Genomic DNA, 24,265 nt, shown 5'->3' on the forward strand with positions numbered 1-24,265 from the left:
ATAAATTTGCACGTTCCCTCTCCGATCCTCAAACCAAAATCCAGGATTGAGATGTTCCAACAGAATGATATTTATTTTAAACGAAAGAAAGTGTCAAACAAAACATGACACTACAACTCAGGGCGAACCAAGGCCAACAAAATAAACAAAATAAGCCATTTCCCACAGAAAGTGCTAGCTAGCCTGATAGAAATAAACAAACCAAAAGATAGTCGCTAACCCTAACTCCCTAATGTGAAAACAAGAGAAAACAATCAAAAGAAAATGGCAGTTCACCCCTACAGATTTAATACTATTTACAAAATATACAATTTATAAACAAAACCACGGCACAAAACCTAACAATTCAAAAATGCTAAATAAGATTTGGAAACCAAGAACAGCAAACAGGTGCTGCTGCCAGAAAGAGCCTCGCTAGCTGTTGGGAACCGTACTTTTAAAACTCCAGCAAGTGTAGGATGGACCAATCAGCTTCCTGTACTTCCCCCAAATCCGGCCAATCAGGCAGGGCACCTATAAGAACAAGAAAATAAAAACAACACATATGGCCAGGACCGTAACATGGTCTACTAGTAATGAAGCACGATGGTTGACAAACCAATAAAGTAGCAAAACAGCAATGAAAGAGCAAAATTTGATGAAAATATAGAACAATTTCTATGAATAAATAGGCAGTAACACCAGCTTGAGCTGCCCGTAAACCCAAGCAAAAAAGCTTACAGCACCTGGTATTCCCAGGCGGTCTTCCTACCAAGTACTAACCAGGCCCGGCTCTATTTGGCTGCCGAGATCGGGCGAGATCGGGCGCTTAGAGAGCGGTGTGGCCGTAAGCTGCATTTGACATCATCAACAGCTCTTAAAAACGCTGGAGAAGCAGAATGCATGACACTTGCTAAGAAGAAGATAAATGTGGCAAAGTACAAAGTACTATAACTGTACTGGTCTGTTACGCCCCTGTCTAGGGGCTCAGGGTGCAACATACAAAGATAAATTAGCATGTTCCCTCTCCGATCCCCAAACCAAAATCCAGGATCGAGATGTTCCAACAGAATGATATTTATTTTAAACGAAAGAAAGTGTCAAACAAAACATGACACTACAACTCAGGGCGAACCAAGGCCAACATAATAAACAAAATAAGCCATTTCCCACAGAAAATGCTAGAAATAAACAAACCAAAAGACAGTCGCTAACCCTAACTCCCTAATGTGAAAACAAGAGAAAACAATCAAAAGAAAATGGCTGTTCACCCCTACAGATTTAATACTATTTACAAAATATACAATTTATAAACAAAACCACGGCACAAAACCTAACAATTCAAAAATGCTAAATAAGATTTGGAAACCAAGAACAGCAAACAGGTGCTGCTGCCAGAAAGAGCCTCGCTAGCTGTTGGGAACCGTACTTTTAAAACTCCAGGAAGTGTAGGATGGACCAATCAGCTTCCTGTACTTCCCCCCAATCCGGCCAATCAGGCAGGGCACCTATAAGAACAAGAAAATAAAAACAACACATATGGCCAGGACCGTAACATGGTCTACTAGTAATGAAGCACGATGGTTGGCAAACCAATAAAGTAGCAAAACAGCAATGAAAGAACAAAATTTGATGAAAATATAGAACAATTTCTATGAATAAATAGGCAGTAACACCAGCTTGTGCTGCCCGTAAACCCAAGCAAAAAAGCTTACAGCACCTGGTATTCCCAGGCGGTCTTCCTACCAAGTACTAACCAGGCCCGGCTCTATTTGGCTGCCGAGATCGGGCGAGATCGGGCGCTTAGAGAGCGGTGTGGCCGTAAGCTGCATTTGACATCATCAACAGCTCTTAAAAACGCTGGAGAAGCAGAATGCATGACACTTGCTAAGAAGAAGATAAATGTGGCAAAGTACAAAGTACTATAACTGTACTGGTCTGTTACGCCCCTGTCTAGTGGCTCAGGGTGCAACATACAAAGATAAATTTGCATGTTCCCTCTCCGATCCTCAAACCAAAATCCAGGATTGAGATGTTCCAACAGAATGATATTTATTTTAAACGACAGAAAGTGTCAAACAAAACATGACACTACAACTCAGGGCGAACCAAGGCCAACATAATAAACAAAATAAGCCATTTCCCACAGAAAGTGCTAGCTAGCCTGATAGAAAGAAACAAACCAAAAGACAGTCGCTAACCCTTACTCCCTAATGGGAAAACAGTCCAAGAAAATGGCAGTTCACCCCTACAGATTTAATACTATTTACAAAATATACAATTTATAAACAAAACCACGGCACAAAACCTAACAATTCAAAAATGCTAAATAAGGTTTGGAAACCAAGAACAGCAAACAGGTGCTGCTGCCAGAAACAGTCTCGCTAGCTGTTGGGAACCGTACTTTTAAAACTCCAGGAAGTGTAGGATGGACCAATCAGCTTCCTGTACTGCCCCTCAATCCGGCCAATCAGGCAGGGCACCTATAAGAACAAGAAAATAAAAACAACACATATGGCCAGGACCGTAACATGGTCTACTAGTAATGAAGCACGATGGTTGACAAACCAATAAAGTAGCAAAACAGTAATGAAAGAACAAAATTTGATGAAAATATAGAACAATTTCTATGAATAAATAGGCAGTAACACCAGCTTGTGCTGCCCGTAAACCCAAGCAAAAAAGCTTACAGCACCTGGTATTCCCACGCGGTCTTCCTACCAAGTACTAACCAGGCCCGGCTCTATTTGGCTGCCGAGATCGGACGAGATCGGGCGCTTAGAGAGCGGTGTGGCCGTAAGCTGCATTTGACATCATCAACAGCTCTTAAAAATGCTGGAGAAGCAGAATGCATGACACTTGCTAAGAAGAAGATAAATGTGGCAAAGTACAAAGTACTATAACTGTACTGGTCTGTTACGCCCCTGTCTAGGGGGTCAGGGTGCAACATACAAAGATAAATTAGCATGTTCCCTCTCCGATCCCCAAACCAAAATCCAGGATCGACATGTTCCAACAGAATGATATTTATTTTAAACGAAAGAAAGTGTCAAACAAAACATGACACTACAACTCAGGGCGAACCAAGGCCAACATAATAAACAAAATAAGCCATTTCCCACAGAAAGTGCTAGCTAGCCTGATAGAAATAAACAAACCAAAAGACAGTCGCTAACCCTAACTCCCTAATGTGAAAACAGTCCAATGAAAATGGCTATTCAACCCTACAGATTTAATACGAATTACAAAATATACAATTTATAAACAAAACCACGGCACAAAACCTAACAATTCAAAAATGCTAAATAAGGTTTGGAAACCAAGAACAGCAAACAGGTGTTGCTGCCAGAAAGAGCCTCGCTAGCTGTTGGGAACCGTACTTTTAAAACTCCAGGAAGTGTAGGATGGACCAATCAGCTTCCTGTACTGCCCCTCAATCCGGCCAATCAGGCAGGGCACCTATAAGAACAAGAAATCAAAAACAACATATATGGCCAGGACCGTAACATGGTCTACTAGTAATGAAGCACGATGGTTGACAAACCAATAAAGTAGCAAAACAGTAATGAAAGAACAAAATTTGATGAAAATATACAACAATTTCTATGAATAAATGGGCAGTAACACCAGTTTGTGCTGCCCGTAAACCCAAACAAAAAAGTTTACAGCACCTGGTATTCCCAGGCGGTCTTCCTACCAAGTACTAACCAGGCCCGGCTCTATTTGGCTGCCGAGATCGGGCGCTTAGAGAGCGGTGTGGCCGTAAGCTGCATTTGACATCATCAACAGCTCTTAAAAACGTTGGAGAAGCAGAATGCATGAAACTTGCTAAGAAGAAGATAAATGTGGCAAAGTACAAAGTACTATAACTGTACTGGTCTGTTACGCCCCTGTCCAGGGGGTCAGGGTGCAACATACAAAGATAAATTAGCATGTTCCCTCTCCAATCCCCAAACCAAAATCCAGGATCGAGATGTTCCAACAGAATGATATTTATTTTAAACGAAAGAAAGTGTCAAACAAAACATGACACTACAACTCAGGGCGAACCAAGGCCAACATAATAAACAAAATAAGCCATTTCCCACAGAAAATGCTAGCTAGCCTGATAGAAATAAACAAACCAAAAGACAGTCGCTAACCCTAACTCCCTAATGTGAAAACAAGAGAAAACAATCAAAAGAAAATGGCTGTTCACCCCAACAGATTTAATACTATTTACAAAATACACAATTTATAAACAAAACCACGGCACAAAACCTAACAATTCAAAAATGCTAAATAAGGTTTGGAAACCAAGAACAGCAAACAGGTGCTGATGCCAGAAAGAGCCTCGCTAGCTGTTGGGAACCGTACTTTTAAAACTCCAGGAAGTGTAGGATGGACCAATCAGCTTCCTGTACTTCCCCCAAATCCGGCCAATCAGGCAGGGCACCTATAAGAACAAGAAAATAAAAACAACACATATGGCCAGGACCGTAACATGGTCTACTAGTGATGAAGCACGATGGTTGACAAACAAATAAAGTAGCACGACAGCAATGAAAGAACAAAATTTGATGAAAATATAGAACAATTTCTATGAATAAATAGGCAGTAACACCAGCTTGAGCTGCCCGTAAACCCAAGCAAAAAAGCTTACAGCACCTGGTATTCCCAGGCGGTCTTCCTACCAAGTACTAACCAGGCCCGGCTCTATTTGGCTGCCGAGATCGGGCGAGATCGGGCGCTTAGAGAGCGGTGTGGCCGTAAGCTGCATTTGACATCATCAACAGCTCTTAAAAACGCTGGAGAAGCAGAATGCATGACACTTGCTAAGAAGAAGATAAATGTGGCAAAGTACAAAGTACTATAACTGTACTGGTCTGTTACGCCCCTGTCTAGTGGCTCAGGGTGCAACATACAAAGATAAATTAGCATGTTCCCTCTCCGATCCCCAAACCAAAATCCAGGATCGAGATGTTCCAACAGAATAATATTTATTTTAAACGAAAGAAAGTGTCAAACAAAACATGACACTACAACTCAGGGCGAACCAAGGCCAACATAATAAACAAAATAAGCCATTTCCCACAGAAAGTGCTAGCTAGCCTGATAGAAAGAAACAAACCAAAAGACAGTCGCTAACCCTTACTCCCTAATGGGAAAACAGTCCAAGAAAATGGCAGTTCACCCCTACAGATTTAATACGAATTACAAAATATACAATTTATAAACAAAACCACGGCACAAAACCTAACAATTCAAAAATGCTAAATAAGGTTTGGAAACCAAGAACAGCAAACAGGTGCTGCTGCCAGAAAGAGCCTCGCTAGCTGTTGGGAACCGTACTTTTAAAACTCCAGGAAGTGTAGGATGGACCAATCAGCTTCTTGTACTGCCCCTCAATCCGGCCAATCAGGCAGGGCACCTATAAGAACAACAAAATAAAAACAACACATATGGCCAGGACCGTAACATGGTCTACTAGTAATGAAGCACGATGGTTGACAAACCAATAATGTAGCAAAACAGCAATGAAAGAACAAAATTTGATGAAAATATAGAACAATTTCTATGAATAAATAGGCAGTAACACCAGCTTGTGCTGCCCGTAAACCCAATCAAAAAAGCTTACAGCACCTGGAATTCCCAGGCGGTCTTCCTACCAAGTACTAACAAGGCCCGGCCCTATTTTCTGCCGAGATCGGACGAGATCGGGCGCTTAGAGAGCGGTGTGGCCGTAAGCTGCATTTGACATCATCAACAGCTCTTAAAAACGCTGGAGAAGCAGAATGCATGACACTTGCTAAGAAGAAAATAAATGTGGCAAAGTACTATAACTGTACTGGTCTGTTACGCCCCTGTCTAGGGGGTCAGGGTGCAACATACAAAGATAAATTAGCATGTTCCCTCTCCGATCCCCAAACCAAAATCCAGGATCGAGATGTTCCAACAGAATGATATTTATTTTAAACAAAAGAAAGTGTCAAACAAAACATGACACTACAACTCAGGGCGAACCAAGGCCAACATAATAAACAAAATAAGCCATTTCCCACAGAAAGTGCTAGCTAGCCTGATAGAAATAAACAAACCAAAAGACAGTCGCTAACCCTAACTCCCTAATGTGAAAACAGTCCAAAGAAAATGGCAGTTCACCCCTACAGATTTAATACTATTTACAAAATATACAATTTATAAACAAAACCACGGCACAAAACCTAACAATTCAAAAATGCTAAATAAGGTTTGGAAACCAAGAACAGCAAACAGGTGCTGATGCCAGAAAGAGCCTCGCTAGCTGTTGGGAACCGTACTTTTAAAACTCCAGGAAGTGTAGGATGGACCAATCAGCTTCCTGTACTTCCCCCAAATCTGGCCAATCAGGCAGGGCACCTATAAGAACAACAAAATAAAAACAACACATATGGCCAGGACCGTAACATGGTCTACTAGTAATGAAGCACGATGGTTGACAAACCAATAAAGTAGCAAAACAGCAATGAAAGAACAAAATTTGATGAAAATATAGAACAATTTCTATGAATAAATAGGCAGTAACACCAGCTTGTGCTGCCCGTAAACCCAAGCAAAAAAGCTTACAGCACCTGGTATTCCCAGGCGGTCTTCCTACCAAGTACTAACCAGGCCCAGCTCTATTTGGCTGCCGAGATCGGACGAGATCGGGCGCTTAGAGAGCGGTGTGGCCGTAAGCTGCATTTGACATCATCAACAGCTCTTAAAAACGCTGGAGAAGCAGAATGCATGACACTTGCTAAGAAGAAGATAAATGTGGCAAAGTACAAAGTACTATAACTGTACTGGTCTGTTACGCCCCTGTCTAGGGGGTCAGGGTGCAACATACAAAGATAAATTAGCATGTTCCCTCTCCGATCCCCAAACCAAAATCCAGGATCGAGATGTTCCAACAGAATGATATTTATTTTAAACGAAAGAAAGTGTCAAACAAAACATGACACTACAACTCAGGGCGAACCAAGGCCAACATAACAAACAAAATAAGCCATTTCCCACAGAAAGTGCTAGCTAGCCTGATAGAAATAAACAAACCAAAAGACAGTCGCTAACCCTAACTCCCTAATGTGAAAACAGTCCAAAGAAAATGGCAGTTCACCCCTACAGATTTAATACTATTTACAAAATATACAATTTATAAACAAAACCACGGCACAAAACCTAACAATTCAAAAATGCTAAATAAGGTTTGGAAACCAAGAACAGCAAACAGGTGCTGATGCCAGAAAGAGCCTCGCTAGCTGTTGGGAACCGTACTTTTAAAACTCCAGGAAGTGTAGGATGGACCAATCAGCTTCCTGTACTGCCCCCCAATCCGGCCAATCAGGCAGGGCACCTGTAAGAACAAGAAAATAAAAACAACACATATGGCCAGGACCGTAACATGGTCTACTAGTAATGAAGCACGATGGTTGGCAAACCAATAAAGTAGCAAAACAGCAATGAAAGAACAAAATTTGATGAAAATATAGAACAATTTCTATGAATAAATAGGCAGTAACACCAGCTTGTGCTGCCCGTAAACCCAAGCAAAAAAGCTTACAGCACCTGGTATTCCCAGGCGGTCTTCCTACCAAGTACTAACCAGGCCCGGCCCTATTTGGCTGCCGAGATCCGACGAGATCGGGCGCTTAGAGAGCGGTGTGGCCGTAAGCTGCATTTGACATCATCAACAGCTCTTAAAAACGCTGGAGAAGCAGAATGCATGACACTTGCTAAGAAGAAGATAAATGTGGCAAAGTACAAAGTACTATGACTCTACTGGTCTGTTACGCCCTTGTCCAGGGGGTCAGGGTGCAACATACAAAGATAAATTTGCACGTTCCCTCTCCGATCCTCAAACCAAAATCCAGGATTGAGATGTTCCAACAGAATGATATTTATTTTAAACGAAAGAAAGTGTCAAACAAAACATGACACTACAACTCAGGGCGAACCAAGGCCAACAAAATAAACAAAATAAGCCATTTCCCACAGAAAGTGCTAGCTAGCCTGATAGAAATAAACAAACCAAAAGATAGTCGCTAACCCTAACTCCCTAATGTGAAAACAAGAGAAAACAATCAAAAGAAAATGGCAGTTCACCCCTACAGATTTAATACTATTTACAAAATATACAATTTATAAACAAAACCACGGCACAAAACCTAACAATTCAAAAATGCTAAATAAGATTTGGAAACCAAGAACAGCAAACAGGTGCTGCTGCCAGAAAGAGCCTCGCTAGCTGTTGGGAACCGTACTTTTAAAACTCCAGCAAGTGTAGGATGGACCAATCAGCTTCCTGTACTTCCCCCAAATCCGGCCAATCAGGCAGGGCACCTATAAGAACAAGAAAATAAAAACAACACATATGGCCAGGACCGTAACATGGTCTACTAGTAATGAAGCACGATGGTTGACAAACCAATAAAGTAGCAAAACAGCAATGAAAGAGCAAAATTTGATGAAAATATAGAACAATTTCTATGAATAAATAGGCAGTAACACCAGCTTGAGCTGCCCGTAAACCCAAGCAAAAAAGCTTACAGCACCTGGTATTCCCAGGCGGTCTTCCTACCAAGTACTAACCAGGCCCGGCTCTATTTGGCTGCCGAGATCGGGCGAGATCGGGCGCTTAGAGAGCGGTGTGGCCGTAAGCTGCATTTGACATCATCAACAGCTCTTAAAAACGCTGGAGAAGCAGAATGCATGACACTTGCTAAGAAGAAGATAAATGTGGCAAAGTACAAAGTACTATAACTGTACTGGTCTGTTACGCCCCTGTCTAGGGGCTCAGGGTGCAACATACAAAGATAAATTAGCATGTTCCCTCTCCGATCCCCAAACCAAAATCCAGGATCGAGATGTTCCAACAGAATGATATTTATTTTAAACGAAAGAAAGTGTCAAACAAAACATGACACTACAACTCAGGGCGAACCAAGGCCAACATAATAAACAAAATAAGCCATTTCCCACAGAAAATGCTAGAAATAAACAAACCAAAAGACAGTCGCTAACCCTAACTCCCTAATGTGAAAACAAGAGAAAACAATCAAAAGAAAATGGCTGTTCACCCCTACAGATTTAATACTATTTACAAAATATACAATTTATAAACAAAACCACGGCACAAAACCTAACAATTCAAAAATGCTAAATAAGGTTTGGAAACCAAGAACAGCAAACAGGTGCTGCTGCCAGAAAGAGCCTCGCTAGCTGTTGGGAACCGTACTTTTAAAACTCCAGGAAGTGTAGGATGGACCAATCAGCTTCCTGTACTTCCCCCAAATCTGGCCAATCAGGCAGGGCACCTATAAGAACAACAAAATAAAAACAACACATATGGCCAGGACCGTAACATGGTCTACTAGTAATGAAGCACGATGGTTGACAAACCAATAAAGTAGCAAAACAGCAATGAAAGAACAAAATTTGATGAAAATATAGAACAATTTCTATGAATAAATAGGCAGTAACACCAGCTTGTGCTGCCCGTAAACCCAAGCAAAAAAGCTTACAGCACCTGGTATTCCCAGGCGGTCTTCCTACCAAGTACTAACCAGGCCCAGCTCTATTTGGCTGCCGAGATCGGACGAGATCGGGCGCTTAGAGAGCGGTGTGGCCGTAAGCTGCATTTGACATCATCAACAGCTCTTAAAAACGCTGGAGAAGCAGAATGCATGACACTTGCTAAGAAGAAGATAAATGTGGCAAAGTACAAAGTACTATAACTGTACTGGTCTGTTACGCCCCTGTCTAGGGGGTCAGGGTGCAACATACAAAGATAAATTAGCATGTTCCCTCTCCGATCCCCAAACCAAAATCCAGGATCGAGATGTTCCAACAGAATGATATTTATTTTAAACGAAAGAAAGTGTCAAACAAAACATGACACTACAACTCAGGGCGAACCAAGGCCAACATAACAAACAAAATAAGCCATTTCCCACAGAAAGTGCTAGCTAGCCTGATAGAAATAAACAAACCAAAAGACAGTCGCTAACCCTAACTCCCTAATGTGAAAACAGTCCAAAGAAAATGGCAGTTCACCCCTACAGATTTAATACTATTTACAAAATATACAATTTATAAACAAAACCACGGCACAAAACCTAACAATTCAAAAATGCTAAATAAGGTTTGGAAACCAAGAACAGCAAACAGGTGCTGATGCCAGAAAGAGCCTCGCTAGCTGTTGGGAACCGTACTTTTAAAACTCCAGGAAGTGTAGGATGGACCAATCAGCTTCCTGTACTGCCCCCCAATCCGGCCAATCAGGCAGGGCACCTGTAAGAACAAGAAAATAAAAACAACACATATGGCCAGGACCGTAACATGGTCTACTAGTAATGAAGCACGATGGTTGGCAAACCAATAAAGTAGCAAAACAGCAATGAAAGAACAAAATTTGATGAAAATATAGAACAATTTCTATGAATAAATAGGCAGTAACACCAGCTTGTGCTGCCCGTAAACCCAAGCAAAAAAGCTTACAGCACCTGGTATTCCCAGGCGGTCTTCCTACCAAGTACTAACCAGGCCCGGCCCTATTTGGCTGCCGAGATCCGACGAGATCGGGCGCTTAGAGAGCGGTGTGGCCGTAAGCTGCATTTGACATCATCAACAGCTCTTAAAAACGCTGGAGAAGCAGAATGCATGACACTTGCTAAGAAGAAGATAAATGTGGCAAAGTACAAAGTACTATGACTCTACTGGTCTGTTACGCCCTTGTCCAGGGGGTCAGGGTGCAACATACAAAGATAAATTTGCACGTTCCCTCTCCGATCCTCAAACCAAAATCCAGGATTGAGATGTTCCAACAGAATGATATTTATTTTAAACGAAAGAAAGTGTCAAACAAAACATGACACTACAACTCAGGGCGAACCAAGGCCAACAAAATAAACAAAATAAGCCATTTCCCACAGAAAGTGCTAGCTAGCCTGATAGAAATAAACAAACCAAAAGATAGTCGCTAACCCTAACTCCCTAATGTGAAAACAAGAGAAAACAATCAAAAGAAAATGGCAGTTCACCCCTACAGATTTAATACTATTTACAAAATATACAATTTATAAACAAAACCACGGCACAAAACCTAACAATTCAAAAATGCTAAATAAGATTTGGAAACCAAGAACAGCAAACAGGTGCTGCTGCCAGAAAGAGCCTCGCTAGCTGTTGGGAACCGTACTTTTAAAACTCCAGCAAGTGTAGGATGGACCAATCAGCTTCCTGTACTTCCCCCAAATCCGGCCAATCAGGCAGGGCACCTATAAGAACAAGAAAATAAAAACAACACATATGGCCAGGACCGTAACATGGTCTACTAGTAATGAAGCACGATGGTTGACAAACCAATAAAGTAGCAAAACAGCAATGAAAGAGCAAAATTTGATGAAAATATAGAACAATTTCTATGAATAAATAGGCAGTAACACCAGCTTGAGCTGCCCGTAAACCCAAGCAAAAAAGCTTACAGCACCTGGTATTCCCAGGCGGTCTTCCTACCAAGTACTAACCAGGCCCGGCTCTATTTGGCTGCCGAGATCGGGCGAGATCGGGCGCTTAGAGAGCGGTGTGGCCGTAAGCTGCATTTGACATCATCAACAGCTCTTAAAAACGCTGGAGAAGCAGAATGCATGACACTTGCTAAGAAGAAGATAAATGTGGCAAAGTACAAAGTACTATAACTGTACTGGTCTGTTACGCCCCTGTCTAGGGGCTCAGGGTGCAACATACAAAGATAAATTAGCATGTTCCCTCTCCGATCCCCAAACCAAAATCCAGGATCGAGATGTTCCAACAGAATGATATTTATTTTAAACGAAAGAAAGTGTCAAACAAAACATGACACTACAACTCAGGGCGAACCAAGGCCAACATAATAAACAAAATAAGCCATTTCCCACAGAAAATGCTAGAAATAAACAAACCAAAAGACAGTCGCTAACCCTAACTCCCTAATGTGAAAACAAGAGAAAACAATCAAAAGAAAATGGCTGTTCACCCCTACAGATTTAATACTATTTACAAAATATACAATTTATAAACAAAACCACGGCACAAAACCTAACAATTCAAAAATGCTAAATAAGATTTGGAAACCAAGAACAGCAAACAGGTGCTGCTGCCAGAAAGAGCCTCGCTAGCTGTTGGGAACCGTACTTTTAAAACTCCAGGAAGTGTAGGATGGACCAATCAGCTTCCTGTACTTCCCCCCAATCCGGCCAATCAGGCAGGGCACCTATAAGAACAAGAAAATAAAAACAACACATATGGCCAGGACCGTAACATGGTCTACTAGTAATGAAGCACGATGGTTGGCAAACCAATAAAGTAGCAAAACAGCAATGAAAGAACAAAATTTGATGAAAATATAGAACAATTTCTATGAATAAATAGGCAGTAACACCAGCTTGTGCTGCCCGTAAACCCAAGCAAAAAAGCTTACAGCACCTGGTATTCCCAGGCGGTCTTCCTACCAAGTACTAACCAGGCCCGGCTCTATTTGGCTGCCGAGATCGGGCGAGATCGGGCGCTTAGAGAGCGGTGTGGCCGTAAGCTGCATTTGACATCATCAACAGCTCTTAAAAACGCTGGAGAAGCAGAATGCATGACACTTGCTAAGAAGAAGATAAATGTGGCAAAGTACAAAGTACTATAACTGTACTGGTCTGTTACGCCCCTGTCTAGTGGCTCAGGGTGCAACATACAAAGATAAATTTGCATGTTCCCTCTCCGATCCTCAAACCAAAATCCAGGATTGAGATGTTCCAACAGAATGATATTTATTTTAAACGACAGAAAGTGTCAAACAAAACATGACACTACAACTCAGGGCGAACCAAGGCCAACATAATAAACAAAATAAGCCATTTCCCACAGAAAGTGCTAGCTAGCCTGATAGAAAGAAACAAACCAAAAGACAGTCGCTAACCCTTACTCCCTAATGGGAAAACAGTCCAAGAAAATGGCAGTTCACCCCTACAGATTTAATACTATTTACAAAATATACAATTTATAAACAAAACCACGGCACAAAACCTAACAATTCAAAAATGCTAAATAAGGTTTGGAAACCAAGAACAGCAAACAGGTGCTGCTGCCAGAAACAGTCTCGCTAGCTGTTGGGAACCGTACTTTTAAAACTCCAGGAAGTGTAGGATGGACCAATCAGCTTCCTGTACTGCCCCTCAATCCGGCCAATCAGGCAGGGCACCTATAAGAACAAGAAAATAAAAACAACACATATGGCCAGGACCGTAACATGGTCTACTAGTAATGAAGCACGATGGTTGACAAACCAATAAAGTAGCAAAACAGTAATGAAAGAACAAAATTTGATGAAAATATAGAACAATTTCTATGAATAAATAGGCAGTAACACCAGCTTGTGCTGCCCGTAAACCCAAGCAAAAAAGCTTACAGCACCTGGTATTCCCACGCGGTCTTCCTACCAAGTACTAACCAGGCCCGGCTCTATTTGGCTGCCGAGATCGGACGAGATCGGGCGCTTAGAGAGCGGTGTGGCCGTAAGCTGCATTTGACATCATCAACAGCTCTTAAAAATGCTGGAGAAGCAGAATGCATGACACTTGCTAAGAAGAAGATAAATGTGGCAAAGTACAAAGTACTATAACTGTACTGGTCTGTTACGCCCCTGTCTAGGGGGTCAGGGTGCAACATACAAAGATAAATTAGCATGTTCCCTCTCCGATCCCCAAACCAAAATCCAGGATCGACATGTTCCAACAGAATGATATTTATTTTAAACGAAAGAAAGTGTCAAACAAAACATGACACTACAACTCAGGGCGAACCAAGGCCAACATAATAAACAAAATAAGCCATTTCCCACAGAAAGTGCTAGCTAGCCTGATAGAAATAAACAAACCAAAAGACAGTCGCTAACCCTAACTCCCTAATGTGAAAACAGTCCAATGAAAATGGCTATTCAACCCTACAGATTTAATACGAATTACAAAATATACAATTTATAAACAAAACCACGGCACAAAACCTAACAATTCAAAAATGCTAAATAAGGTTTGGAAACCAAGAACAGCAAACAGGTGTTGCTGCCAGAAAGAGCCTCGCTAGCTGTTGGGAACCGTACTTTTAAAACTCCAGGAAGTGTAGGATGGACCAATCAGCTTCCTGTACTGCCCCTCAATCCGGCCAATCAGGCAGGGCACCTATAAGAACAAGAAATCAAAAACAACATATATGGCCAGGACCGTAACATGGTCTACTAGTAATGAAGCACGATGGTTGACAAACCAATAAAGTAGCAAAACAGTAATGAAAGAACAAAATTTGATGAAAATATACAACAATTTCTATGAATAAATGGGCAGTAACACCAGTTTGTGCTGCCCGTAAACCCAAACAAAAAAGTTTACAGCACCTGGTATTCCCAGGCGGTCTTCCTACCAAGTACTAACCAGGCCCGGCTCTATTTGGCTGCCGAGATCGGGCGCTTAGAGAGCGGTGTGGCCGTAAGCTGCATTTGACATCATCAACAGCTCTTAAAAACGTTGGAGAAGCAGAATGCATGAAACTTGCTAAGAAGAAGATAAATGTGGCAAAGTACAAAGTACTATAACTGTACTGGTCTGTTACGCCCCTGTCCAGGGGGTCAGGGTGCAACATACAAAGATAAATTAGCATGTTCCCTCTCCAATCCCCAAACCAAAATCCAGGATCGAGATGTTCCAACAGAATGATATTTATTTTAAACGAAAGAAAGTGTCAAACAAAACATGACACTACAACTCAGGGCGAACCAAGGCCAACATAATAAACAAAATAAGCCATTTCCCACAGAAAATGCTAGCTAGCCTGATAGAAATAAACAAACCAAAAGACAGTCGCTAACCCTAACTCCCTAATGTGAAAACAAGAGAAAACAATCAAAAGAAAATGGCTGTTCACCCCAACAGATTTAATACTATTTACAAAATACACAATTTATAAACAAAACCACGGCACAAAACCTAACAATTCAAAAATGCTAAATAAGGTTTGGAAACCAAGAACAGCAAACAGGTGCTGATGCCAGAAAGAGCCTCGCTAGCTGTTGGGAACCGTACTTTTAAAACTCCAGGAAGTGTAGGATGGACCAATCAGCTTCCTGTACTTCCCCCAAATCCGGCCAATCAGGCAGGGCACCTATAAGAACAAGAAAATAAAAACAACACATATGGCCAGGACCGTAACATGGTCTACTAGTGATGAAGCACGATGGTTGACAAACAAATAAAGTAGCACGACAGCAATGAAAGAACAAAATTTGATGAAAATATAGAACAATTTCTATGAATAAATAGGCAGTAACACCAGCTTGAGCTGCCCGTAAACCCAAGCAAAAAAGCTTACAGCACCTGGTATTCCCAGGCGGTCTTCCTACCAAGTACTAACCAGGCCCGGCTCTATTTGGCTGCCGAGATCGGGCGAGATCGGGCGCTTAGAGAGCGGTGTGGCCGTAAGCTGCATTTGACATCATCAACAGCTCTTAAAAACGCTGGAGAAGCAGAATGCATGACACTTGCTAAGAAGAAGATAAATGTGGCAAAGTACAAAGTACTATAACTGTACTGGTCTGTTACGCCCCTGTCTAGTGGCTCAGGGTGCAACATACAAAGATAAATTAGCATGTTCCCTCTCCGATCCCCAAACCAAAATCCAGGATCGAGATGTTCCAACAGAATAATATTTATTTTAAACGAAAGAAAGTGTCAAACAAAACATGACACTACAACTCAGGGCGAACCAAGGCCAACATAATAAACAAAATAAGCCATTTCCCACAGAAAGTGCTAGCTAGCCTGATAGAAAGAAACAAACCAAAAGACAGTCGCTAACCCTTACTCCCTAATGGGAAAACAGTCCAAGAAAATGGCAGTTCACCCCTACAGATTTAATACGAATTACAAAATATACAATTTATAAACAAAACCACGGCACAAAACCTAACAATTCAAAAATGCTAAATAAGGTTTGGAAACCAAGAACAGCAAACAGGTGCTGCTGCCAGAAAGAGCCTCGCTAGCTGTTGGGAACCGTACTTTTAAAACTCCAGGAAGTGTAGGATGGACCAATCAGCTTCTTGTACTGCCCCTCAATCCGGCCAATCAGGCAGGGCACCTATAAGAACAACAAAATAAAAACAACACATATGGCCAGGACCGTAACATGGTCTACTAGTAATGAAGCACGATGGTTGACAAACCAATAATGTAGCAAAACAGCAATGAAAGAACAAAATTTGATGAAAATATAGAACAATTTCTATGAATAAATAGGCAGTAACACCAGCTTGTGCTGCCCGTAAACCCAATCAAAAAAGCTTACAGCACCTGGAATTCCCAGGCGGTCTTCCTACCAAGTACTAACAAGGCCCGGCCCTATTTTCTGCCGAGATCGGACGAGATCGGGCGCTTAGAGAGCGGTGTGGCCGTAAGCTGCATTTGACATCATCAACAGCTCTTAAAAACGCTGGAGAAGCAGAATGCATGACACTTGCTAAGAAGAAAATAAATGTGGCAAAGTACTATAACTGTACTGGTCTGTTACGCCCCTGTCTAGGGGGTCAGGGTGCAACATACAAAGATAAATTAGCATGTTCCCTCTCCGATCCCCAAACCAAAATCCAGGATCGAGATGTTCCAACAGAATGATATTTATTTTAAACAAAAGAAAGTGTCAAACAAAACATGACACTACAACTCAGGGCGAACCAAGGCCAACATAATAAACAAAATAAGCCATTTCCCACAGAAAGTGCTAGCTAGCCTGATAGAAATAAACAAACCAAAAGACAGTCGCTAACCCTAACTCCCTAATGTGAAAACAGTCCAAAGAAAATGGCAGTTCACCCCTACAGATTTAATACTATTTACAAAATATACAATTTATAAACAAAACCACGGCACAAAACCTAACAATTCAAAAATGCTAAATAAGGTTTGGAAACCAAGAACAGCAAACAGGTGCTGATGCCAGAAAGAGCCTCGCTAGCTGTTGGGAACCGTACTTTTAAAACTCCAGGAAGTGTAGGATGGACCAATCAGCTTCCTGTACTTCCCCCAAATCTGGCCAATCAGGCAGGGCACCTATAAGAACAACAAAATAAAAACAACACATATGGCCAGGACCGTAACATGGTCTACTAGTAATGAAGCACGATGGTTGACAAACCAATAAAGTAGCAAAACAGCAATGAAAGAACAAAATTTGATGAAAATATAGAACAATTTCTATGAATAAATAGGCAGTAACACCAGCTTGTGCTGCCCGTAAACCCAAGCAAAAAAGCTTACAGCACCTGGTATTCCCAGGCGGTCTTCCTACCAAGTACTAACCAGGCCCAGCTCTATTTGGCTGCCGAGATCGGACGAGATCGGGCGCTTAGAGAGCGGTGTGGCCGTAAGCTGCATTTGACATCATCAACAGCTCTTAAAAACGCTGGAGAAGCAGAATGCATGACACTTGCTAAGAAGAAGATAAATGTGGCAAAGTACAAAGTACTATAACTGTACTGGTCTGTTACGCCCCTGTCTAGGGGGTCAGGGTGCAACATACAAAGATAAATTAGCATGTTCCCTCTCCGATCCCCAAACCAAAATCCAGGATCGAGATGTTCCAACAGAATGATATTTATTTTAAACGAAAGAAAGTGTCAAACAAAACATGACACTACAACTCAGGGCGAACCAAGGCCAACATAACAAACAAAATAAGCCATTTCCCACAGAAAGTGCTAGCTAGCCTGATAGAAATAAACAAACCAAAAGACAGTCGCTAACCCTAACTCCCTAATGTGAAAACAGTCCAAAGAAAATGGCAGTTCACCCCTACAGATTTAATACTATTTACAAAATATACAATTTATAAACAAAACCACGGCACAAAACCTAACAATTCAAAAATGCTAAATAAGGTTTGGAAACCAAGAACAGCAAACAGGTGCTGATGCCAGAAAGAGCCTCGCTAGCTGTTGGGAACCGTACTTTTAAAACTCCAGGAAGTGTAGGATGGACCAATCAGCTTCCTGTACTGCCCCCCAATCCGGCCAATCAGGCAGGGCACCTGTAAGAACAAGAAAATAAAAACAACACATATGGCCAGGACCGTAACATGGTCTACTAGTAATGAAGCACGATGGTTGGCAAACCAATAAAGTAGCAAAACAGCAATGAAAGAACAAAATTTGATGAAAATATAGAACAATTTCTATGAATAAATAGGCAGTAACACCAGCTTGTGCTGCCCGTAAACCCAAGCAAAAAAGCTTACAGCACCTGGTATTCCCAGGCGGTCTTCCTACCAAGTACTAACCAGGCCCGGCCCTATTTGGCTGCCGAGATCCGACGAGATCGGGCGCTTAGAGAGCGGTGTGGCCGTAAGCTGCATTTGACATCATCAACAGCTCTTAAAAACGCTGGAGAAGCAGAATGCATGACACTTGCTAAGAAGAAGATAAATGTGGCAAAGTACAAAGTACTATGACTCTACTGGTCTGTTACGCCCTTGTCCAGGGGGTCAGGGTGCAACATACAAAGATAAATTTGCACGTTCCCTCTCCGATCCTCAAACCAAAATCCAGGATTGAGATGTTCCAACAGAATGATATTTATTTTAAACGAAAGAAAGTGTCAAACAAAACATGACACTACAACTCAGGGCGAACCAAGGCCAACAAAATAAACAAAATAAGCCATTTCCCACAGAAAGTGCTAGCTAGCCTGATAGAAATAAACAAACCAAAAGATAGTCGCTAACCCTAACTCCCTAATGTGAAAACAAGAGAAAACAATCAAAAGAAAATGGCAGTTCACCCCTACAGATTTAATACTATTTACAAAATATACAATTTATAAACAAAACCACGGCACAAAACCTAACAATTCAAAAATGCTAAATAAGATTTGGAAACCAAGAACAGCAAACAGGTGCTGCTGCCAGAAAGAGCCTCGCTAGCTGTTGGGAACCGTACTTTTAAAACTCCAGCAAGTGTAGGATGGACCAATCAGCTTCCTGTACTTCCCCCAAATCCGGCCAATCAGGCAGGGCACCTATAAGAACAAGAAAATAAAAACAACACATATGGCCAGGACCGTAACATGGTCTACTAGTAATGAAGCACGATGGTTGACAAACCAATAAAGTAGCAAAACAGCAATGAAAGAGCAAAATTTGATGAAAATATAGAACAATTTCTATGAATAAATAGGCAGTAACACCAGCTTGAGCTGCCCGTAAACCCAAGCAAAAAAGCTTACAGCACCTGGTATTCCCAGGCGGTCTTCCTACCAAGTACTAACCAGGCCCGGCTCTATTTGGCTGCCGAGATCGGGCGAGATCGGGCGCTTAGAGAGCGGTGTGGCCGTAAGCTGCATTTGACATCATCAACAGCTCTTAAAAACGCTGGAGAAGCAGAATGCATGACACTTGCTAAGAAGAAGATAAATGTGGCAAAGTACAAAGTACTATAACTGTACTGGTCTGTTACGCCCCTGTCTAGGGGCTCAGGGTGCAACATACAAAGATAAATTAGCATGTTCCCTCTCCGATCCCCAAACCAAAATCCAGGATCGAGATGTTCCAACAGAATGATATTTATTTTAAACGAAAGAAAGTGTCAAACAAAACATGACACTACAACTCAGGGCGAACCAAGGCCAACATAATAAACAAAATAAGCCATTTCCCACAGAAAATGCTAGAAATAAACAAACCAAAAGACAGTCGCTAACCCTAACTCCCTAATGTGAAAACAAGAGAAAACAATCAAAAGAAAATGGCTGTTCACCCCTACAGATTTAATACTATTTACAAAATATACAATTTATAAACAAAACCACGGCACAAAACCTAACAATTCAAAAATGCTAAATAAGATTTGGAAACCAAGAACAGCAAACAGGTGCTGCTGCCAGAAAGAGCCTCGCTAGCTGTTGGGAACCGTACTTTTAAAACTCCAGGAAGTGTAGGATGGACCAATCAGCTTCCTGTACTTCCCCCCAATCCGGCCAATCAGGCAGGGCACCTATAAGAACAAGAAAATAAAAACAACACATATGGCCAGGACCGTAACATGGTCTACTAGTAATGAAGCACGATGGTTGGCAAACCAATAAAGTAGCAAAACAGCAATGAAAGAACAAAATTTGATGAAAATATAGAACAATTTCTATGAATAAATAGGCAGTAACACCAGCTTGTGCTGCCCGTAAACCCAAGCAAAAAAGCTTACAGCACCTGGTATTCCCAGGCGGTCTTCCTACCAAGTACTAACCAGGCCCGGCTCTATTTGGCTGCCGAGATCGGGCGAGATCGGGCGCTTAGAGAGCGGTGTGGCCGTAAGCTGCATTTGACATCATCAACAGCTCTTAAAAACGCTGGAGAAGCAGAATGCATGACACTTGCTAAGAAGAAGATAAATGTGGCAAAGTACAAAGTACTATAACTGTACTGGTCTGTTACGCCCCTGTCTAGTGGCTCAGGGTGCAACATACAAAGATAAATTTGCATGTTCCCTCTCCGATCCTCAAACCAAAATCCAGGATTGAGATGTTCCAACAGAATGATATTTATTTTAAACGACAGAAAGTGTCAAACAAAACATGACACTACAACTCAGGGCGAACCAAGGCCAACATAATAAACAAAATAAGCCATTTCCCACAGAAAGTGCTAGCTAGCCTGATAGAAAGAAACAAACCAAAAGACAGTCGCTAACCCTTACTCCCTAATGGGAAAACAGTCCAAGAAAATGGCAGTTCACCCCTACAGATTTAATACTATTTACAAAATATACAATTTATAAACAAAACCACGGCACAAAACCTAACAATTCAAAAATGCTAAATAAGGTTTGGAAACCAAGAACAGCAAACAGGTGCTGCTGCCAGAAACAGTCTCGCTAGCTGTTGGGAACCGTACTTTTAAAACTCCAGGAAGTGTAGGATGGACCAATCAGCTTCCTGTACTGCCCCTCAATCCGGCCAATCAGGCAGGGCACCTATAAGAACAAGAAAATAAAAACAACACATATGGCCAGGACCGTAACATGGTCTACTAGTAATGAAGCACGATGGTTGACAAACCAATAAAGTAGCAAAACAGTAATGAAAGAACAAAATTTGATGAAAATATAGAACAATTTCTATGAATAAATAGGCAGTAACACCAGCTTGTGCTGCCCGTAAACCCAAGCAAAAAAGCTTACAGCACCTGGTATTCCCACGCGGTCTTCCTACCAAGTACTAACCAGGCCCGGCTCTATTTGGCTGCCGAGATCGGACGAGATCGGGCGCTTAGAGAGCGGTGTGGCCGTAAGCTGCATTTGACATCATCAACAGCTCTTAAAAATGCTGGAGAAGCAGAATGCATGACACTTGCTAAGAAGAAGATAAATGTGGCAAAGTACAAAGTACTATAACTGTACTGGTCTGTTACGCCCCTGTCTAGGGGGTCAGGGTGCAACATACAAAGATAAATTAGCATGTTCCCTCTCCGATCCCCAAACCAAAATCCAGGATCGACATGTTCCAACAGAATGATATTTATTTTAAACGAAAGAAAGTGTCAAACAAAACATGACACTACAACTCAGGGCGAACCAAGGCCAACATAATAAACAAAATAAGCCATTTCCCACAGAAAGTGCTAGCTAGCCTGATAGAAATAAACAAACCAAAAGACAGTCGCTAACCCTAACTCCCTAATGTGAAAACAGTCCAATGAAAATGGCTATTCAACCCTACAGATTTAATACGAATTACAAAATATACAATTTATAAACAAAACCACGGCACAAAACCTAACAATTCAAAAATGCTAAATAAGGTTTGGAAACCAAGAACAGCAAACAGGTGTTGCTGCCAGAAAGAGCCTTGCTAGCTGTTGGGAACCGTACTTTTAAAACTCCAGGAAGTGTAGGATGGACCAATCAGCTTCCTGTACTGCCCCTCAATCCGGCCAATCAGGCAGGGCACCTATAAGAACAAGAAATCAAAAACAACATATATGGCCAGGACCGTAACATGGTCTACTAGTAATGAAGCACGATGGTTGACAAACCAATAAAGTAGCAAAACAGTAATGAAAGAACAAAATTTGATGAAAATATACAACAATTTCTATGAATAAATGGGCAGTAACACCAGTTTGTGCTGCCCGTAAACCCAAACAAAAAAGTTTACAGCACCTGGTATTCCCAGGCGGTCTTCCTACCAAGTACTAACCAGGCCCGGCTCTATTTGGCTGCCGAGATCGGGCGCTTAGAGAGCGGTGTGGCCGTAAGCTGCATTTGACATCATCAACAGCTCTTAAAAACGTTGGAGAAGCAGAATGCATGAAACTTGCTAAGAAGAAGATAAATGTGGCAAAGTACAAAGTACTATAACTGTACTGGTCTGTTACGCCCCTGTCCAGGGGGTCAGGGTGCAACATACAAAGATAAATTAGCATGTTCCCTCTCCAATCCCCAAACCAAAATCCAGGATCGAGATGTTCCAACAGAATGATATTTATTTTAAACGAAAGAAAGTGTCAAACAAAACATGACACTACAACTCAGGGCGAACCAAGGCCAACATAATAAACAAAATAAGCCATTTCCCACAGAAAGTGCTAGCTAGCCTGATAGAAATAAACAAACCAAAAGACAGTCGCTAACCCTAACTCCCAAATGTGAAAACAATCCAAAGAAAATGGCAGTTCACCCCTACAGATTTAATACTATTTACAAAATATACAATTTATAAACAAAACCACGGCATAAAACCTAACAATTCAAAAATGCTAAATAAAGTTTGGAAACCAAGAACAGCAAACAGGTGCTGCTGCCAGAAAGAGCCTCGCTAGCTGTTGGGAACCGTACTTTTAAAACTCCAGGAAGTGTAGGATGGACCAATCAGCTTCCTGTACTGCCCCCCAATCCGGCCAATCAGGCAGGGCACCTATAAGAACAACAAAATAAAAACAACACATATGGCCAGGACCGTAACATGGTCTACTAGTAATGAAGCACGATGGTTGACAAACCAATAAAGTAGCAAAACAGCAATGAAAGAACAAAATTTGATGAAAATATAGAACAATTTCTATGAATAAATAGGCAGTAACACCAGCTTGTGCTGCCCGTAAACCCAAGCAAAAAAGCTTACAGCACCTGGTATTCCCAGGCGGTCTTCCTACCAAGTACTAACCAGGCCCGGCTCTATTTGGCTGCCGAGATCGGGCGCTTAGAGAGCGGTGTGGCCGTAAGCTGCATTTGACATCATCAACAGCTCTTAAAAACGCTGGAGAAGCAGAATGCATGACACTTGCTAAGAAGAAGATAAATGTGGCAAAGTACAAAGTACTATAACTGTACTGGTCTGTTACGCCCCTGTCTAGGGGGTCAGGGTGTAACATACAAAGATAAATTAGCATGTTCCCTCTCCGATCCCCAAACCAAAATCCAGGATCGAGATGTTCCAACAGAATGATATTTATTTTAAACGAAAGAAAGTGTCAAACAAAACATGACACTACAACTCAGGGCGAACCAAGGCCAACATAATAAACAAAATAAGCCATTTCCCACAGAACGTGCTAGCTAGCCTGATAGAAATAAACAAACCAAAAGACAGTCGCTAACCCTAACTCCCTAATGTGAAAACAAGAGAAAACAATCAAAAGAAAATGGCTGTTCACCCCTACAGATTTAATACTATTTACAAAATATACAATTTATAAACAAAACCACGGCATAAAACCTAACAATTCAAAAATGCTAAATAAAGTTTGGAAACCAAGAACAGCAAACAGGTGCTGCTGCCAGAAAGAGCCTCGCTAGCTGTTGGGAACCGTACTTTTAAAACTCCAGGAAGTGTAGGATGGACCAATCAGCTTCCTGTACTGCCCCCCAATCCGGCCAATCAGGCAGGGCACCTATAAGAACAAGAAAATAAAAACAACACATATGGCCAGGACCGTAACATGGTCTACTAGTAATGAAGCACGATGGTTGGCAAACCAATAAAGTAGCAAAACAGTAATGAAAGAACAAAATTTGATGAAAATATAGAACAATTTCTATGAATAAATAGGCAGTAACACCAGCTTGTGCTGCCCGTAAACCCAAGCAAAAAAGCTTACAGCACCTGGTATTCCCACGCGGTCTTCCTACCAAGTACTAACCAGGCCCGGCTCTATTTGGCTGCCGAGATCGGACGAGATCGGGCGCTTAGAGAGCGTTGTGGCCGTAAGCTGCATTTGACATCATCAA

The 24,265-nt window shown here is 41.6% G+C and overlaps 25 pseudogenes; all 25 read right to left on the reverse strand.

Moving 5' to 3' along the window:
• Window positions 1-713: 713 nt before the first annotated feature.
• On the reverse strand, window positions 714-832 carry LOC137117307 (5S ribosomal RNA; annotated as a pseudogene).
• Window positions 833-1,687: 855 nt separating this feature from the next.
• Window positions 1,688-1,806, reverse strand: LOC137117308 (5S ribosomal RNA; annotated as a pseudogene).
• An 856-nt stretch (window positions 1,807-2,662) lies between these two features.
• Window positions 2,663-2,781, reverse strand: LOC137117215 (5S ribosomal RNA; annotated as a pseudogene).
• Window positions 2,782-3,638: 857 nt separating this feature from the next.
• Window positions 3,639-3,747, reverse strand: LOC137117479 (5S ribosomal RNA; annotated as a pseudogene).
• Window positions 3,748-4,614: 867 nt separating this feature from the next.
• Window positions 4,615-4,733, reverse strand: LOC137117309 (5S ribosomal RNA; annotated as a pseudogene).
• Window positions 4,734-5,589: 856 nt separating this feature from the next.
• Window positions 5,590-5,707, reverse strand: LOC137117464 (5S ribosomal RNA; annotated as a pseudogene).
• An 850-nt stretch (window positions 5,708-6,557) lies between these two features.
• Window positions 6,558-6,676, reverse strand: LOC137117214 (5S ribosomal RNA; annotated as a pseudogene).
• An 857-nt stretch (window positions 6,677-7,533) lies between these two features.
• On the reverse strand, window positions 7,534-7,652 carry LOC137117273 (5S ribosomal RNA; annotated as a pseudogene).
• Window positions 7,653-8,519: 867 nt separating this feature from the next.
• On the reverse strand, window positions 8,520-8,638 carry LOC137117310 (5S ribosomal RNA; annotated as a pseudogene).
• Window positions 8,639-9,493: 855 nt separating this feature from the next.
• LOC137117226 (5S ribosomal RNA) lies at window positions 9,494-9,612 on the reverse strand (annotated as a pseudogene).
• An 857-nt stretch (window positions 9,613-10,469) lies between these two features.
• Window positions 10,470-10,588, reverse strand: LOC137117274 (5S ribosomal RNA; annotated as a pseudogene).
• Window positions 10,589-11,455: 867 nt separating this feature from the next.
• On the reverse strand, window positions 11,456-11,574 carry LOC137117311 (5S ribosomal RNA; annotated as a pseudogene).
• Window positions 11,575-12,429: 855 nt separating this feature from the next.
• Window positions 12,430-12,548, reverse strand: LOC137117312 (5S ribosomal RNA; annotated as a pseudogene).
• An 856-nt stretch (window positions 12,549-13,404) lies between these two features.
• Window positions 13,405-13,523, reverse strand: LOC137117216 (5S ribosomal RNA; annotated as a pseudogene).
• Window positions 13,524-14,380: 857 nt separating this feature from the next.
• Window positions 14,381-14,489, reverse strand: LOC137117481 (5S ribosomal RNA; annotated as a pseudogene).
• Window positions 14,490-15,356: 867 nt separating this feature from the next.
• On the reverse strand, window positions 15,357-15,475 carry LOC137117313 (5S ribosomal RNA; annotated as a pseudogene).
• Window positions 15,476-16,331: 856 nt separating this feature from the next.
• LOC137117465 (5S ribosomal RNA) lies at window positions 16,332-16,449 on the reverse strand (annotated as a pseudogene).
• An 850-nt stretch (window positions 16,450-17,299) lies between these two features.
• LOC137117237 (5S ribosomal RNA) lies at window positions 17,300-17,418 on the reverse strand (annotated as a pseudogene).
• An 857-nt stretch (window positions 17,419-18,275) lies between these two features.
• LOC137117275 (5S ribosomal RNA) lies at window positions 18,276-18,394 on the reverse strand (annotated as a pseudogene).
• An 867-nt stretch (window positions 18,395-19,261) lies between these two features.
• Window positions 19,262-19,380, reverse strand: LOC137117314 (5S ribosomal RNA; annotated as a pseudogene).
• Window positions 19,381-20,235: 855 nt separating this feature from the next.
• LOC137117315 (5S ribosomal RNA) lies at window positions 20,236-20,354 on the reverse strand (annotated as a pseudogene).
• Window positions 20,355-21,210: 856 nt separating this feature from the next.
• LOC137117217 (5S ribosomal RNA) lies at window positions 21,211-21,329 on the reverse strand (annotated as a pseudogene).
• An 857-nt stretch (window positions 21,330-22,186) lies between these two features.
• On the reverse strand, window positions 22,187-22,295 carry LOC137117482 (5S ribosomal RNA; annotated as a pseudogene).
• Window positions 22,296-23,152: 857 nt separating this feature from the next.
• LOC137117472 (5S ribosomal RNA) lies at window positions 23,153-23,261 on the reverse strand (annotated as a pseudogene).
• Window positions 23,262-24,128: 867 nt separating this feature from the next.
• Window positions 24,129-24,247, reverse strand: LOC137117373 (5S ribosomal RNA; annotated as a pseudogene).
• Between the last annotated feature and the right edge of the window lie 18 nt (window positions 24,248-24,265).

This window comes from Channa argus, unplaced genomic scaffold (assembly GCF_033026475.1).
Source record: "Channa argus isolate prfri unplaced genomic scaffold, Channa argus male v1.0 Contig034, whole genome shotgun sequence".
Classification (NCBI taxonomy): domain Eukaryota; kingdom Metazoa; phylum Chordata; class Actinopteri; order Anabantiformes; family Channidae; genus Channa; species Channa argus.